The sequence below is a fragment of the Cervus elaphus genome, chromosome 17 (genome assembly GCF_910594005.1).
Source record: "Cervus elaphus chromosome 17, mCerEla1.1, whole genome shotgun sequence".
Lineage (NCBI taxonomy): Eukaryota > Metazoa > Chordata > Mammalia > Artiodactyla > Cervidae > Cervus > Cervus elaphus.
Window position 1 is genome coordinate 61,613,404 of NC_057831.1, and position 13,630 is coordinate 61,627,033.

The following is a 13,630-nucleotide window of genomic DNA, read 5'->3' on the forward strand; positions in this document are numbered from 1 at the left end:
ACAGGTAATATTCCTATAGGCTTCACAGATAAGAAAAAGGAAGTCAGACATCTACATTACCAGAAGAAGGAGTAAGCAGCTTGGCAGTAGAGACAATCCTTTTACTACGGAATCAAAGTACATTTCTTTTCATTTCTCTCATTCTTTGTGTGAGTCTACAGCAGGGGCTGACATGAGTAACTTTGGTGGAACACAGCCATGCTCGTTTAGGTAGTGTTTATGGTTGCTCCCATGCTACAAGAGAACTGAAGATGATATGGTCTGAAAAGCCTAAAGTGCTCACTATGAAGATGTTTGCTTGGCAAAAGTTTGGCAACTCCTCGTCTAGGGTATCCTTAAGGCAGTGATACTTCTTTTTCACCCTCAGTGCTCACTAGTAGCTATGTTCAGGTAGATCATTTTCTGTGCTTAGGAAAGAAATTTCAGTACTTATCTTTGTGTTAAAAACACCAATCATTAGATACTTAATGTACAACAGGAAGAGGGAAGAAAGGCAGGTGTATCAGGTATTCTAAAGGTGTTTACTTAATAAATTACCTGGTTTGTTCCCAGCTGTCTTTGAATTTGTTAACTCTCAACCTGGAGCATCTCTGGACTTGGGAAGGGAAGTCCTTGCTTATTCCTGTTATCTATAGGATATTCTACATTAATCTTATGCTATATGTGTTCTATATCCCAAGCTTATGGGATTTCTGATTCATTGTTGAATCAAATTATTTCTTATTTATTATCACTATAATTGTATTTCTCTTCTGTTTCCATGAAATTTCTGAATGACTTATGAAAACTTTTGAAGTAAATGAGCTAGATTCTTGTGCTCAAGCTGTCATCTGGTATAGGAAACTCCAAGAGAAAGAAGTTTCACAAGAAGTAATAATCAATATTGCTAAATATTGCTGAGAATTAAAATGAGATGTGGGTGGAAAAGTGACTCTAGATAGCGAAACAAGGATGTCATTGGTTACCTTGGATACAGTAGGTTAAACAGAATAGTAGGGGAGAGAGCAGAGAGTAGTAGCTTCAGGAATGATTGAGATTTGAAGAAATAAATATAGTGCACATAGACAACTTTCTGGTGTTTGATCATGAAAAAGAGGAGAGATACAGGTCCGTGTGTGAGAAAAGGAAAGTGTGACTAGATTACGGATTTAGAAATCCATGGGCAGGTCAAGAAGCAACAGTTAGAACTGGACATGGAAAGGAGTACGTCAAGGCTGTATATTGTCACCCTGCTTATTTAACTTATATGCAGAGTACATCATGAGAAACGCTGGGCTGGAAGAAGCACAAGCTGGAATCAAGACTGCAGGGAGAAATATCAATAACCTCAGATACGCAGATGACACCACACTTATGGCAGAAAGTGAAGAGGAACTAAAAAGCCTCTTGATGAAAGTGAAAGAGGAGAGTGAAAAAGTTGGCTTAAAGCTCAACATTCAGAAAACTAAGATCATGGCATCCGATCCCATCACTTCATGATAAACAGATGGGGAAACAATGGAAACAGTGGCAGACTTGATTTTACTGGGCTCCAAATCACTGCAGATGGTGACTGCAGCCATGAAATTAAAAGACACTTATTCCTGGAAGGAAAGCTATGGCCAACCTATATGAAGACAGCATATTAAGAAGCAGAGACCTTTGCTGACAAAGGTCCGTCTAGTCAAGGCTATGGTTTTTCCAGTGGTCATGTATGGATGTGAGAGTTGGACTATAAAGAAAGCTGAATGCTGAAGAATTGATGCTTTTGAACTGTGGTGTTGGAGAAGACTCCAACAACTCCCTTGGGCTGCAAGGCGATCCAACCAGTCCATCCTAAAGGAGATCAGTCCTGGGTGTTCATTTTAAGGACTGATGCTGAAGCTGAAACTCCAATACTTTGATCACCTAATGCAAAGAACAGACTCACTGGAAAAGACCCTGATGCTGGGAAAGATTGAAGGCGGGCAGAGAAGGGGACAACAGAGGATGAACTGGTTGGATGGCATCACCGACGCGATGGATATGAGTTTGAGTAAACTCTGGGAGTTGGTGATGGACAGGGAGGCCTGGCGTGCTGCAGTCCACGGGGTCGCAAAGAGTTGAACACAACTGAGTGACTAAGCTGATTGCTTGTTTATTGTTGCCACGTTTCTAAGATAGAAGTTACTATATCACACTTAAAATCCAGTGAAAGAAACTTTTAGATAGAAACATTGGAAGAAAGAAAGGAAAAGAGAGGTATAATTTATGAAATATTTCCTTGAATAGGCAGAACAGAGTAGAATCCTGGGTAGAGGTGGAAGAATTCGCTTTAGATAAGCCTGCCGACAGACAGCAGGGAAGGACAGGTGTGGATGTAGACTAGAAATCGACGGCAGTAAAATCACAAAAGTTTTCTTCCTTATCACTTTTATTTTCTATGTGAGATACCAGCTAAAAATATATGCTACGTGTTAGCTAGCCTAGGAGATTCAGAGAGGGTTGGAATAGCTGCCATAGATAATGGAAGAGAGAGAATTTGGATACCACTGAAATACAGAGGAAGTATGAAGGATCCAACTGAGGGTGCGTGCCATTCTTCAATAGTAACACAAGCTTCAGTCTGTAATTTTCTATGATAGTTTCCCGCAGTCTAAATAAGGGTGTGGCTAGGTTTATCCAGAGTTAAGGTTTTACCCAGTAAGGAACTGGAAGATTTGGTAAAGACTATCTGAAATTTGACTATAATGCTTAAGATGAGTAAGAAGGGAGTAAAAATAGGAGATTACTGATAGGGAGAAATGGTAGAGAATTTAGGGACTATGTACTTTTGTGGTTAAAAATTCAAAATAGTGTATAAACATAGAATGAGAACTGCAGGAAAAGATGCTATGACTACAGAATCATTTTTTTTTAATTTAAAATAATAAAGAAATGCATTCCTATGCCATGACCCTCTTGGAGATATGGAAATAAATTTCTAATTAAATTCAAAGTGATTAATTATTATGTAATTCCTTTCAGAGATAAGAAAATCACACATATGACCGGTAACTTGCACAGGGTTACACAAAATACCAAAAGGTGATAAATCTAAAATTTGGTGTTTGTAAAATCAATCCTATATTCTTCACGCTTTTCCTGTGTCTCAATGATATTCCCAGTGAGAAGGGGGCCAGCAAGGGAATGACAGTCCTGTGTCCTTTCCTATGAAGCGTCGCATCCCACAGCAGTTACTCTTATCCACTCCTGTGCTTTCTGTCCATCCTTGCATATGTAATTTCCTATAAAGAAAATGCTCCCTTTGTGGAAAAGTTTGGGCACTTCAGATTTGGGGGGATTTTTTTTTTAATCTGCAACTAGGCTTTTCTAATAGGCACTTAGAAAAGGATATTTCAAAATTTTATTCAATAGAAATCTCACTCTAGATTCTGGTACTGCCCTAAATTATTATATTGCCCTAAGAATACAGGTTATGATTCAGATATATAGCTAATGCCTAGTCACAGGTACCTTTTCCCCATAAATATTGTGAAATAAAGCTTTATACATTTTGCTGGTGTAGGGAGAATTGCTGAAAAATAGACTTCTCCCAATAAAGCATTTTTATTTTGGAAGCATAATTACAGTCTCAGAGGACTCTGCGAGAATTCACTTCAGGAAAGGTTTTGAAACTGAAAGCCTGGGATGCACCACAGTCAAGCAGCAGTTGTGTGCGAGAAAGTGGAGACGAGCTTACCGAATCTATAATCAATCCCTGCGCAGCGGTGACTGGAAAAGGGAAGAGAGGAAAACGAAACAAAATCCCCGGTTCATTCCTGATTCTTAGAAAAGCCCACAGATACTTCTGCTTTGCTAATGTATTTTAAGACATTTTAAGAAAGCACGCAAAAGGCCAAGTTTAGAGTGACAAGAGAAAACTGCCAGCAGAACCAGGGGCTTCATAAAATGGCATTCCCAGCTGGATTTGCACATTCTGTTCCTCATCCCTAAAAACTGTTCCTTGCAGTGTTAAGGCTCCTTTTGCTCCATTTTTGTTCCAAAAGTGCCATTTGCTCACAGCAGCTTTCATCAGTCACCCTGGGTAAATACTTGCCAACCTGTTTTGCTTATCATTCAGTACATTTCCTTCAAAATATTTATCAGAATACCTGTTTTACTTGTACTTTTTATTCTAACTTTCTCTGTTTTCCCTTTAACCCCCATTTTTACTGTATGAGCAATTCAATCAGCATCAGTGCTGTTTTATGTAAAAATGTCCACCATGGACCTTATGCACAGTATGCACTTGATTATCTTTTGCTGATTTAATTTACCATCCTCAACTTTATAAGAACAATCTTCCAAAGGTTCATTTAAGATTTACTGTCTCACTCAGGTCTGTATGCGTGCAGGCAACAGAGACCCCACAGGGCCTGCCCAAAGGATACAGTTGTTTTACTTTATTTTCTTATATAACAAAGTGCTCAGTGGTTAAGTAATAGCTCAGGAAAGGTGTGACAACTCCACATTCCCATTATCCTAAAATCCTTGGATTTTTCTGTTTTCCCAGACTTAGTTTAGCATCCTGCATCAGAGGTTGTAAAATGTGTTTTTTATCTGTTAGGAATATCATGAAAAGTATCAGTGGTTCTGATAGTAAGAAGTCTGAGAAGAGAATTAAGTCTTTATACACACTAGAATGTCTCTTAATTGATATATAACAACAGCAAAAAATCATCATCACATTGTTTATATCATCCCAGCAGGCATAATCAGCTACAGAGACTGTCCTACATGGGAAACAAAATCTTTATCAGAGAAGGCCTAGAGAGCACTGAGTTAAAATGAAGAGAGATAGATAAATGAAATAACAATGTAACGGCAGAATATGACAGCTTAATGTACATATCTTCACTTTAGGGATGACTTGTCCAGTGACATATGAATATTCAAAGTTTGTTGAAAAAGGCATCTTTTTCTCTAGACCATATTTGAACTGACACAGTCAACTCAATTATGGGACCCTGTCTTTTCTGTATTTCCTTTTCTGACTAAATCCTTTTTTGAGGGATACTCTTTATATTTTACTATGTTAAATTAAATTTAATCTTGTAATTCAAGAAGCTGATATTTCTCTTTAAGACAACTTTGCATATCTCTGATCTGATCTGTTATGTGTTCACTTCACAGTTGAACACTCAGAAAACAATTTCATTCCCATTTTTTCCCAAGTGTTCCCAGGACAGTAGTATAATCAGAAAATACTGACAGAGTACATGTGATAGACAATACGTAGTGTGCAATAGGAATAAAGATTTTTCTGCTAATGTCCAATACTGATATTGGCTTCCCCTTGGAGACATTAGAAAATGTATTATTTTCTAAATCTAAGAATTGTTCAGATTTCTGAATGTTTGGTTGCTTTACATAAGTCAACACTTTACTAATTTATTCTCTTTTTAAGTGCAAGGATTTGGAATCAAAATGGTCCAATTTGAGGCTGGCTTTACAATGCTAACTGTGCTTTTAGGCAACTCACACGGCATCCCTGAACTCATTTCTCCATCCAGAGAAATGGTATATCTGCCAAGCTATCACACAGGGTTGTTTTAAAAATCAGATTACAGAGGTATGAGCAAAAGTAATGTGAAAGGAACAACCTTGGTTACAGCAGAATTTCTAAGTGTTGCTCACCTCTAAATTTCTAAAATTCTGGAAAAAAGAACGATAAATACAACTGTATTTATTCCTGAAAAGACAGGAAGAATCCAAGGTGAAGAGAATGGTTCAAAACCTGTAATGAGAGGGTGAGGCTGAGGGCAAGCTTTCTTAGCACTGCCATCTTCTAGAATAGGAATTCTTAGGCATTTAATAGTTATAAATTTAAATCTGCCATTCAGGGTTTCTGTGAAAATATATTAGTCAAAGTATGAAGGTAAAATCTGTCTTATTTAATAATTTGTTAATTAGATATACAACTCTAAATATTCATACATATAATTCTTCTCTGCACCTGCAAATGTTAGCAGCTGGCATAAATCTGAGTCTCTCCCTATGCTTAGGAAATATTTATAAACAGCCCTACAGAAGGAGGTGTACCCTTAACACCTTAATTCATGGGGTATACAGTCAACCTAGTGCTTTAAGGCATATCCAAAACAGGGCAGGAAGAAACATGTACAGATACACAGATAAAGCCAGCATCTGCTTCAGAGAGGGGTGAGGTAGGAGAACTCTAGAGTCAATGCATAACTTCTCAAAATAGAATCTCTGAATATAAAGGAAAAACAAATATGTGAACAAGGCAAACATTGTGCTAACAGCCAGACAGGAGCTGTGGTCTAAAACATTCAGTTTGAAATGCATGATCCTCGTTTGCCATTGCGGCTTCTGGTCCATTCACAACTTTGTACCGTTCCGGGCTTTTGTTTGTTCCATTCTTTAAGTACATTGGACATCTCTGCGTGTTGAGCCTTTTGTGTATTTTCAACCTTTAACACTTCATATTTTGGGTCATTTTTACTTTCAGGAATAACAGCATAGCACCAATCACACTAGAATTAAACATGATAATGTGTGTGTGTGTGTGTTGGCAGCTGTTAACACCACCTGGATTAATTTTTTTCTAAAAAAAATAAAATAAAAAACAGGATTCTAATTTGTGCCATTTGCCTTTAACCTCCATGGGTTTAGAATTAGGATTAAAGCAATTTGGTTTGGTGAAAGTGACTACTTAAATCCCTCAGTATATAAAAAACACAGGTCTATTCCTATATATTTTATTTACTTACAGGGTTTAGGACCTGAATTACCAAGATAATTTCCTTCAATCTTCACTGCATTTGTCTCAACAATTTAAAACTTACAGCACCATTTCATTTTTCACATTTTAGCTTATGATTTTTTGTATAAACAGGTTGTGCCTTTCCTCCTCGGCTTTAAGCCCTATTTGTTTGTCTAGTTAGCTTTCTCTGAATTTGTTATTTACTATGGGTGGCCATGGCTGATACTCCTGTCTTTCTAATATCTGAACATTTGAAAGCAAGCTGTTTTCCAGAAAGATTCCCATGCATGAGTAACAGTAGTCTGACAGTAAAGTTAACCACCTCATAGTCTTCATCCTTTTATTCTCCCAAATGAGAAAACCAATCTTGTTATGTAAGAAGTCGTTACTTCATCCAGTCGTCAGCTGCTTCTGACATGCTCCAGTTGGCTCTCAGTTTGGAAATAAAATTACACAAGGATGAAAATGAAGCCTGCTTCAGAACATTTTCAAGGAAGATTTGTTCCTTTAATGGGCTCTTTGCTGAAAGATATGGTTTTTAATTTGTGAGAAAATAAAAATGCAGTTCAAACAAGTGAAGCATAAAAAGTCATGGGTCAAAAGACTGTCTTATTTTCATAGCAAGAAGTTCAAACTCCATATGAAGTGAAGCCACAAGCACAGTTTTTGCTGTGATTTACTTCTAACAGTTTGGGTAATTCATCAGAAAATAATTCAAAATTTAGTCTGGTTTTGATGTCAGTGTTTCATACATAATAGTTTCAGAATCCAGTATTTTTTCTAAGTAAAGTATTAAGCACATTAACTTCAACCTCACCATGTCTATTTTATTATAATGATAGGTCTCTGCTTTACTTGTTTTTTTTGGGGGGGGGGTTATTTTATTTATTTATTTATTTTTGTTTCTCCATTTATTTTCATTTGTTGGAGGCTAATTACTTTACAATATTGTAGTGGTTTTTGCCATACATTAACATTAATCAGCCATGGATTTACATGTGTTCCCCATCCTGATCCCCCCTCTCATCTCCCTCCCCATTCCATCCCTCTGGGTCTTCCCAGTGCACCAATACAGTATACTAACGCATATATATGGAATTTAAAAAGATGGTAACGAGAACCCTATATGCAAAACAGAAAAAGAGACACAGATGTACAGAACAGACTTTTAGACTCTGTGGGAGAAGGCGAGGGTGGGATGTTCAGCGAGAAGAGCATTGAAACAAGTATCCTATCAAGGGTGAAACAGATCTGCTTTACTTGTTGAGGCAAATAAAGTATTTTCTAATTAATACACGAGGTTGATAAAGAGTGTCTGCATAATGTTCTCCATAGTATTTCTGGTTGCAAGAGATTTTATAAATACTGGAGCTGAGAGCAAACCCTGAGGATATAGTGAAATAATCAAGGCTCAGAAAGAACACAAAAGTCTGAGATAAAGTTTGTTATTATTGACATTAATAATTATAATTATCGTTATTTTATTTAAATGCTTACAGAAGACAGCAATTAAGAAAATACAGGGACTTCCTTACTGGTCCAGGGATAAAGAATCCTCCTTGCAACGCAAGGGATGCCGGTTCAATCCCGGGTTGGGGAACTCAGACGCCCCAGGCCCCGGCACAGTCAAGCCTGAAGCCACAACGACTGAGCCCGCACTAGAGTCCGCGCACCAGAAAGATCTCGCTGACTCCACGAAGATCCCATGTGCCGCAACCAAGACCCATGCAGCCAAGTAAATAAATAAGTGTTTAAGAAAAATAAAGAAAAGACAGTCTCCGGAGATAAACTTTCTGCACTCACACCGGTTTCAGCACTTCAGAGCTGTTGAGCTGTGGTATCTTGGGCAAGTCACTCAGCATGTCTCTGCCCTGACAGGCTCGTGTGCTGAATAAGGCCAGGTCGGGGCAGTAAATAGCGCAGGTCCCGACTCACACAGACACTGTGGAGGTCTAGCGCATCCATACAAAGCATAGTCATCTCCTCAACACTTGCTTTGCCTCAGACACTATGCAAAACAACTTATAATCCCCAAAGTTTGTAACTTTAAGTTTTAAAATATTCATTTGGAAAGTACATTGGGAATTTATACACTCTTTCAGGGATCCTTCCTCACAGGAAAATAAAGGAATGCGACTGCCCCTCCGTTCAGTTGCTGAGTTATGTCTAACTCCCTGGACTGTGGCCCAGCAGGCTCCTTAGTCCATGGAATTCTCCAGGCAAGAATACTGGAGTGGGCTGCCATCTCCTACCTCCAGGGGATCTTCCCGACCCAGGGATCGAACCCAGGTCTCCTGTGTCTCCTGCATTGGCAGGCGGGTTCTTTATCACTGTGCCACCTGGGAAGCCCAATGCCACTACCTGTAACCAAGTAATAATTGAATATTTTTACTAATATTTAACTGTCCTATGTATTATCTTCATTCTCAAATACTTAATAATTAGATTTATTGGTTTTAGAAGGCACATCACAACTGACAAAAGATTAACATTAAAATAAATATTGCAATTGACTTCTCTTTAAAGGATTTTTCCTAACACCTACTAAATGTCTTATTCTGACTCCAACACATATATCTGAATTAGAGGGAGATCTGAGAATTGCATAACCAGTTTGTTAATGTACACTCTGGCAAACCCAATGATTTGGCTCTACTACATGTAGTTTCTCGTAGCTTATGACAATTTTCACATGGAAGGCATCCATACAATACACAGATATTATTGTGCATAGTAAGTACTCAATAAAAATAATTTTAGATGACTTTCCATTAGGAATGCAAGAAAATTGACTATTTTATGCTAGCAAAAACCATGAGTATCAAGCTGTTAAATAATCAGTGCCATCCAGAGAGTTGTTTTTAAGCTTCAACAGCTAATAGATGTGGCTGGACTCAGCTAGGGGAAATGGTTCCAGCTTTTATTGAGTCGAATCTTAACTACCCACAAGTTACTTTGGGAAATCCATGAATCTTCAGAGAGCTCTGAGATTTACTTCATTATTGACTGTCAGTGGAAACTGAGTTTGCCGATCATTCCCTGGCAGCGAAGCAGAAGAACGCAGAGAAAACGAGAGCTGCCTTTGGTTCCCATTCTGTTGTCACTTATTTGATAGACTGTGCAAGTCACTTATCACCCCAGGGCTTTTGTTTTTCCATCTGCATACTGACACTAAAATATCTCTTTTAAGATCTTGCTAAATGTTGGATACAGGGTAAGGTACCATAAGAACCAGAATGTTCCCTTTGGAACATTATATCGGAGAAGTAAATATTCCTATAAGGTCTTACACTAATTAATGGGTTTCAACAGTTTCAAGGATAAATTCTCTATCTCTGTTTTTTAAGACAGAAAACAATTTCACTATTTTTCTTTTAAAATGCTTTGTTTAAAATGTGAAGCTATCAAAAATGATCATTCACAAATTAATTGCATTTTTGACAACGATGACGTTTTGTAGACAGTATCCTGAAGACTTTAAGAAAAAGCTCTCCCATTTTATATATTTCTTAATAAGTTTGTGTTACATTCTCTCCTAATGCTTTTTTAGAGGGTCTTTCTGCAAAAATTATTTCAGTGTCATTACGTGAGGTGGGACTGTACTGGTCTGAATCAAGGTTCTCATGAACTACTCTTGGCTTGACCAAATCATCACGTGACTGTGAGTCAGTCACGCAACTGTCCAGCCTCAGTTACCTCACCAGCAAAGAAGGAAAATAGGTAAAACTGCCTCACTGCTGGGAGTGAACCACAGCACTGGCATCACCAAGGACCTTGTAAGAAATCTAGAAACTCAAGCTCAGACTTGCGGAACCAGAACTGACATTTTAACAAAATCCCTAAGTAATTTCTGTACACATTAAACTTTGAAAAGTGTTGAAAGAATGAAATTTAACAGTTTGTGAAAGCAGCTAGTAAACTGTAAAGTTCAACAGAGATGTAACACAGCCATTATTCTCAAGTTCTTCATTCCAGTCAGAGATACAATTAACCTTGAGCTTTTTCTTTACAATTAGATTAAAAACATGAGTACCTCAACATGAATCAGCCACAGGTGGCAGAGGCCAACACAATAATATAAAGCAATTATCTTCCAATAAAAAGGAAAAAAAAAGGAGAAAAAAAAAACAAGAGTATCCAATATAAACTTTTGTACTAGATTATAGACAACTAATGCATACTCATTGAATGAAAAACAAAAGCAATATTTACTCAAATACGCTAACACTAATTCAAAAGATACATGCACTCCAATGTTCACTGCAGCATTATTTACAATAGCCAGACAAGGAAGCAACTTAAGTGTCCATCATAGGTGACCATTCACCTAAAGAAGATGTGGTATATTTGGATGATGAAATATTACTCAGCCATAAAAATAATGAGATTTTGTCCTTTGGGACAACATGATTGAATCTAGAGGGTATTATGCTAAGTGAAATAGATCAGACAGAGAAAGACAAGTGCTGCACGATCTCATTTATATGTGAAATCTAAAAAACAAAACAAAGTAAAATGGAAAGAGTCTCAGAGATACAGAGAAACAACTGTTTGCCAGAAGGGATGGGGTGAGATGAGGCAAAACAGCTGAAGAGGATTAAGGGGTCAACCCTCCAGCAATATAGGAAGCAAACCACAGAATGTCACATATAGCGTTGGAAATATGGTCAGTAACATCGTGACAACTTTGTGTGGGAAGGATGGCTACTGGAACTCATGGTGATCATGCATTATGTACGTGAAATCATTATGTAGCACACCTGAAACTAATATATTCAGTCAATAAAAGTCAACAATATTTCAATAAAGAAACAAGAAAAAAGCAAGTTGAGATTATAAAGCACCTGTTCTAAGCATAATATTAATAGTGAAAGTGAAAGTCGCTCAGTCATGTCCGACTCTTTGTGACCCCATGGACTATACAGTCCATGGAATTCTCCAGGCCACAATACTGGGGTGGGTAGCCTTTCCCTTCTCCAGAGGATCTTCCCAACCCAGGGATCGAACCCAGGTCTCCCGCCTTGCAGGCGGATTCTTCACCAGCTGAGCCACCAGAGAAGTCCAAGAATGCTGGAGTGGGTAGCTTATCCCTTCTCCAGCAGACCTTCCCAACCCAGGAATCAAAGCAGGGTTTCCTGCATTGCAGGCAGATTCTTTAGAAGCTGAGCTACCAGGGAAGCCAATATTAATAATAGTCTAATACATAATTTTCTTAAGATACAAAGGATTCAAATCATTAGTTTTTGTTCTTCAGTATTACAATGCCAATGCAGATGGATAGTGACAGCCAGCAAAAGAGGAAGGTAGATTTTAAAATGGATTTAAAATTAAATCCAATAATGTGGTTGTACAGGTCATACAGGGAAACATTCATGGAGCAGCATGCACTAAATTTGGAAATCATTCTTAGTAAGCCAAATAAATAACTTTCTAAATATCTTGGAATTAGCTTTACCACATAAAATTTAAATGTCCATTCTAAATTTGACCTCATAGATTTTAGCGTAGAGGAGACTAGAATGAATGTAAGTTCAATTATTCATTTAAGACCATGGCAGCTTCCATATACTGGCATTTCCCAGCAATACCATGAGAAATATACTATGACACCTCATGGTTTAATACCTACTTCACAATCTGGCCACTGCATGTACTTCATGTCCTATATAGAAGAGTCCCAATAACTCAGAAAAAAATGCACATGAGCCTGCCAGTTTTTTCTATCGTCTTTGTATTTTTCAGTGTAACTAAAAGACTCACACTTCAGATTAGCGATGCCAGGATCCCCTGGTGGCTCAGACAGAAAAGAATCCACCTACAATGTAGAAGACCCAGCTTCAATCCCTGGGTCAGGAAGATCCCCTGGAGAAGGGGATGGCAACCGACTTCAGTATTCTTGCCTGCAGAATTCCATGGAAAGAGAAGCCTGGCGGGCTACTGTCCATGGGGTCACAAAGAGCGGGACACGACTGAGTGACTAACACACAGACATGCCAGCATTGAATGTGTCACAGACACAATCATAGCAGTTGAGTGACGTTGGTCTTTCAGCCATCAGTGATACACTGTTACAACTTCCTGCAAGATTTACAAATGTGGGTCAAACCTCAGGAACATATTTCACTTATAAAATTTATGCCCACTCAACTATTTGCTTGAAACCTCAGGTCAGTGCTGTCTTTACTTTTGTATGATGGCGTCACTAGTTCATTCCTATGTTTTATTTTGTTCTGCCTTTCTCAAATACATCAATATATCTTCTTACCTTATGAATTTCTAGAAATTTTATGTCTCTGAATTTATGTCTCTGAATTTCCTACTCTAGTTTCCATAAGTGTTTGTTATTCATGGATGTTATCAATATCATTATCTGTATCAATATCAGAACATTATCTGTTTTTCAGGGTTGCAGCCCATCTTTGTAGCAGCTTTCAGTTAGTTGTGGGATGCATTTTTAGAAAAAAAATTAGAATTGAAAATCAGAGTGACCTGGGTACAGATCACAGTCTGACAGTTACCAGAAGTGTACACTTGAGCTAAATTACCTAACTACTGCGAGCCTCAGTGAATCTGTCTATATAGCAGGTACGAACAATGGCCAGCAGAGAGTCACACCAGGTATGTGAAAGTTAAATAGGGCAATAGATGCAGGGCACTGGTACACAGTAAACGCAGGTGCTCAGTCTCACGCTGTGATGATGATGATGACAAAGACAATGTGTTGAAGTGCTGATTCAGAGTTTCAATCACTTTCCCGTTTGAGCAAGAGAAAGGAGGGCTTTCTCCTTCTCCTAGAGCAGAGACGACACTATGCCACTGACCCTCCAACACCATCCTCATCCCCTGTCATTAAAGTATCACAAATATCACGGAAAGACAGGAAGACTTTTTATGGATCATCCA

General features: G+C 38.1%; 1 protein-coding gene across 2 annotated transcripts in view; it reads right to left on the minus strand.

Annotated features, from left to right (window-relative positions):
- The window catches only part of KCTD8 (potassium channel tetramerization domain containing 8), a 253,325-nt gene that overhangs the window by 117,929 nt on the left and 121,766 nt on the right, over positions 1-13,630 (minus strand). The window lies entirely within an intron of this gene.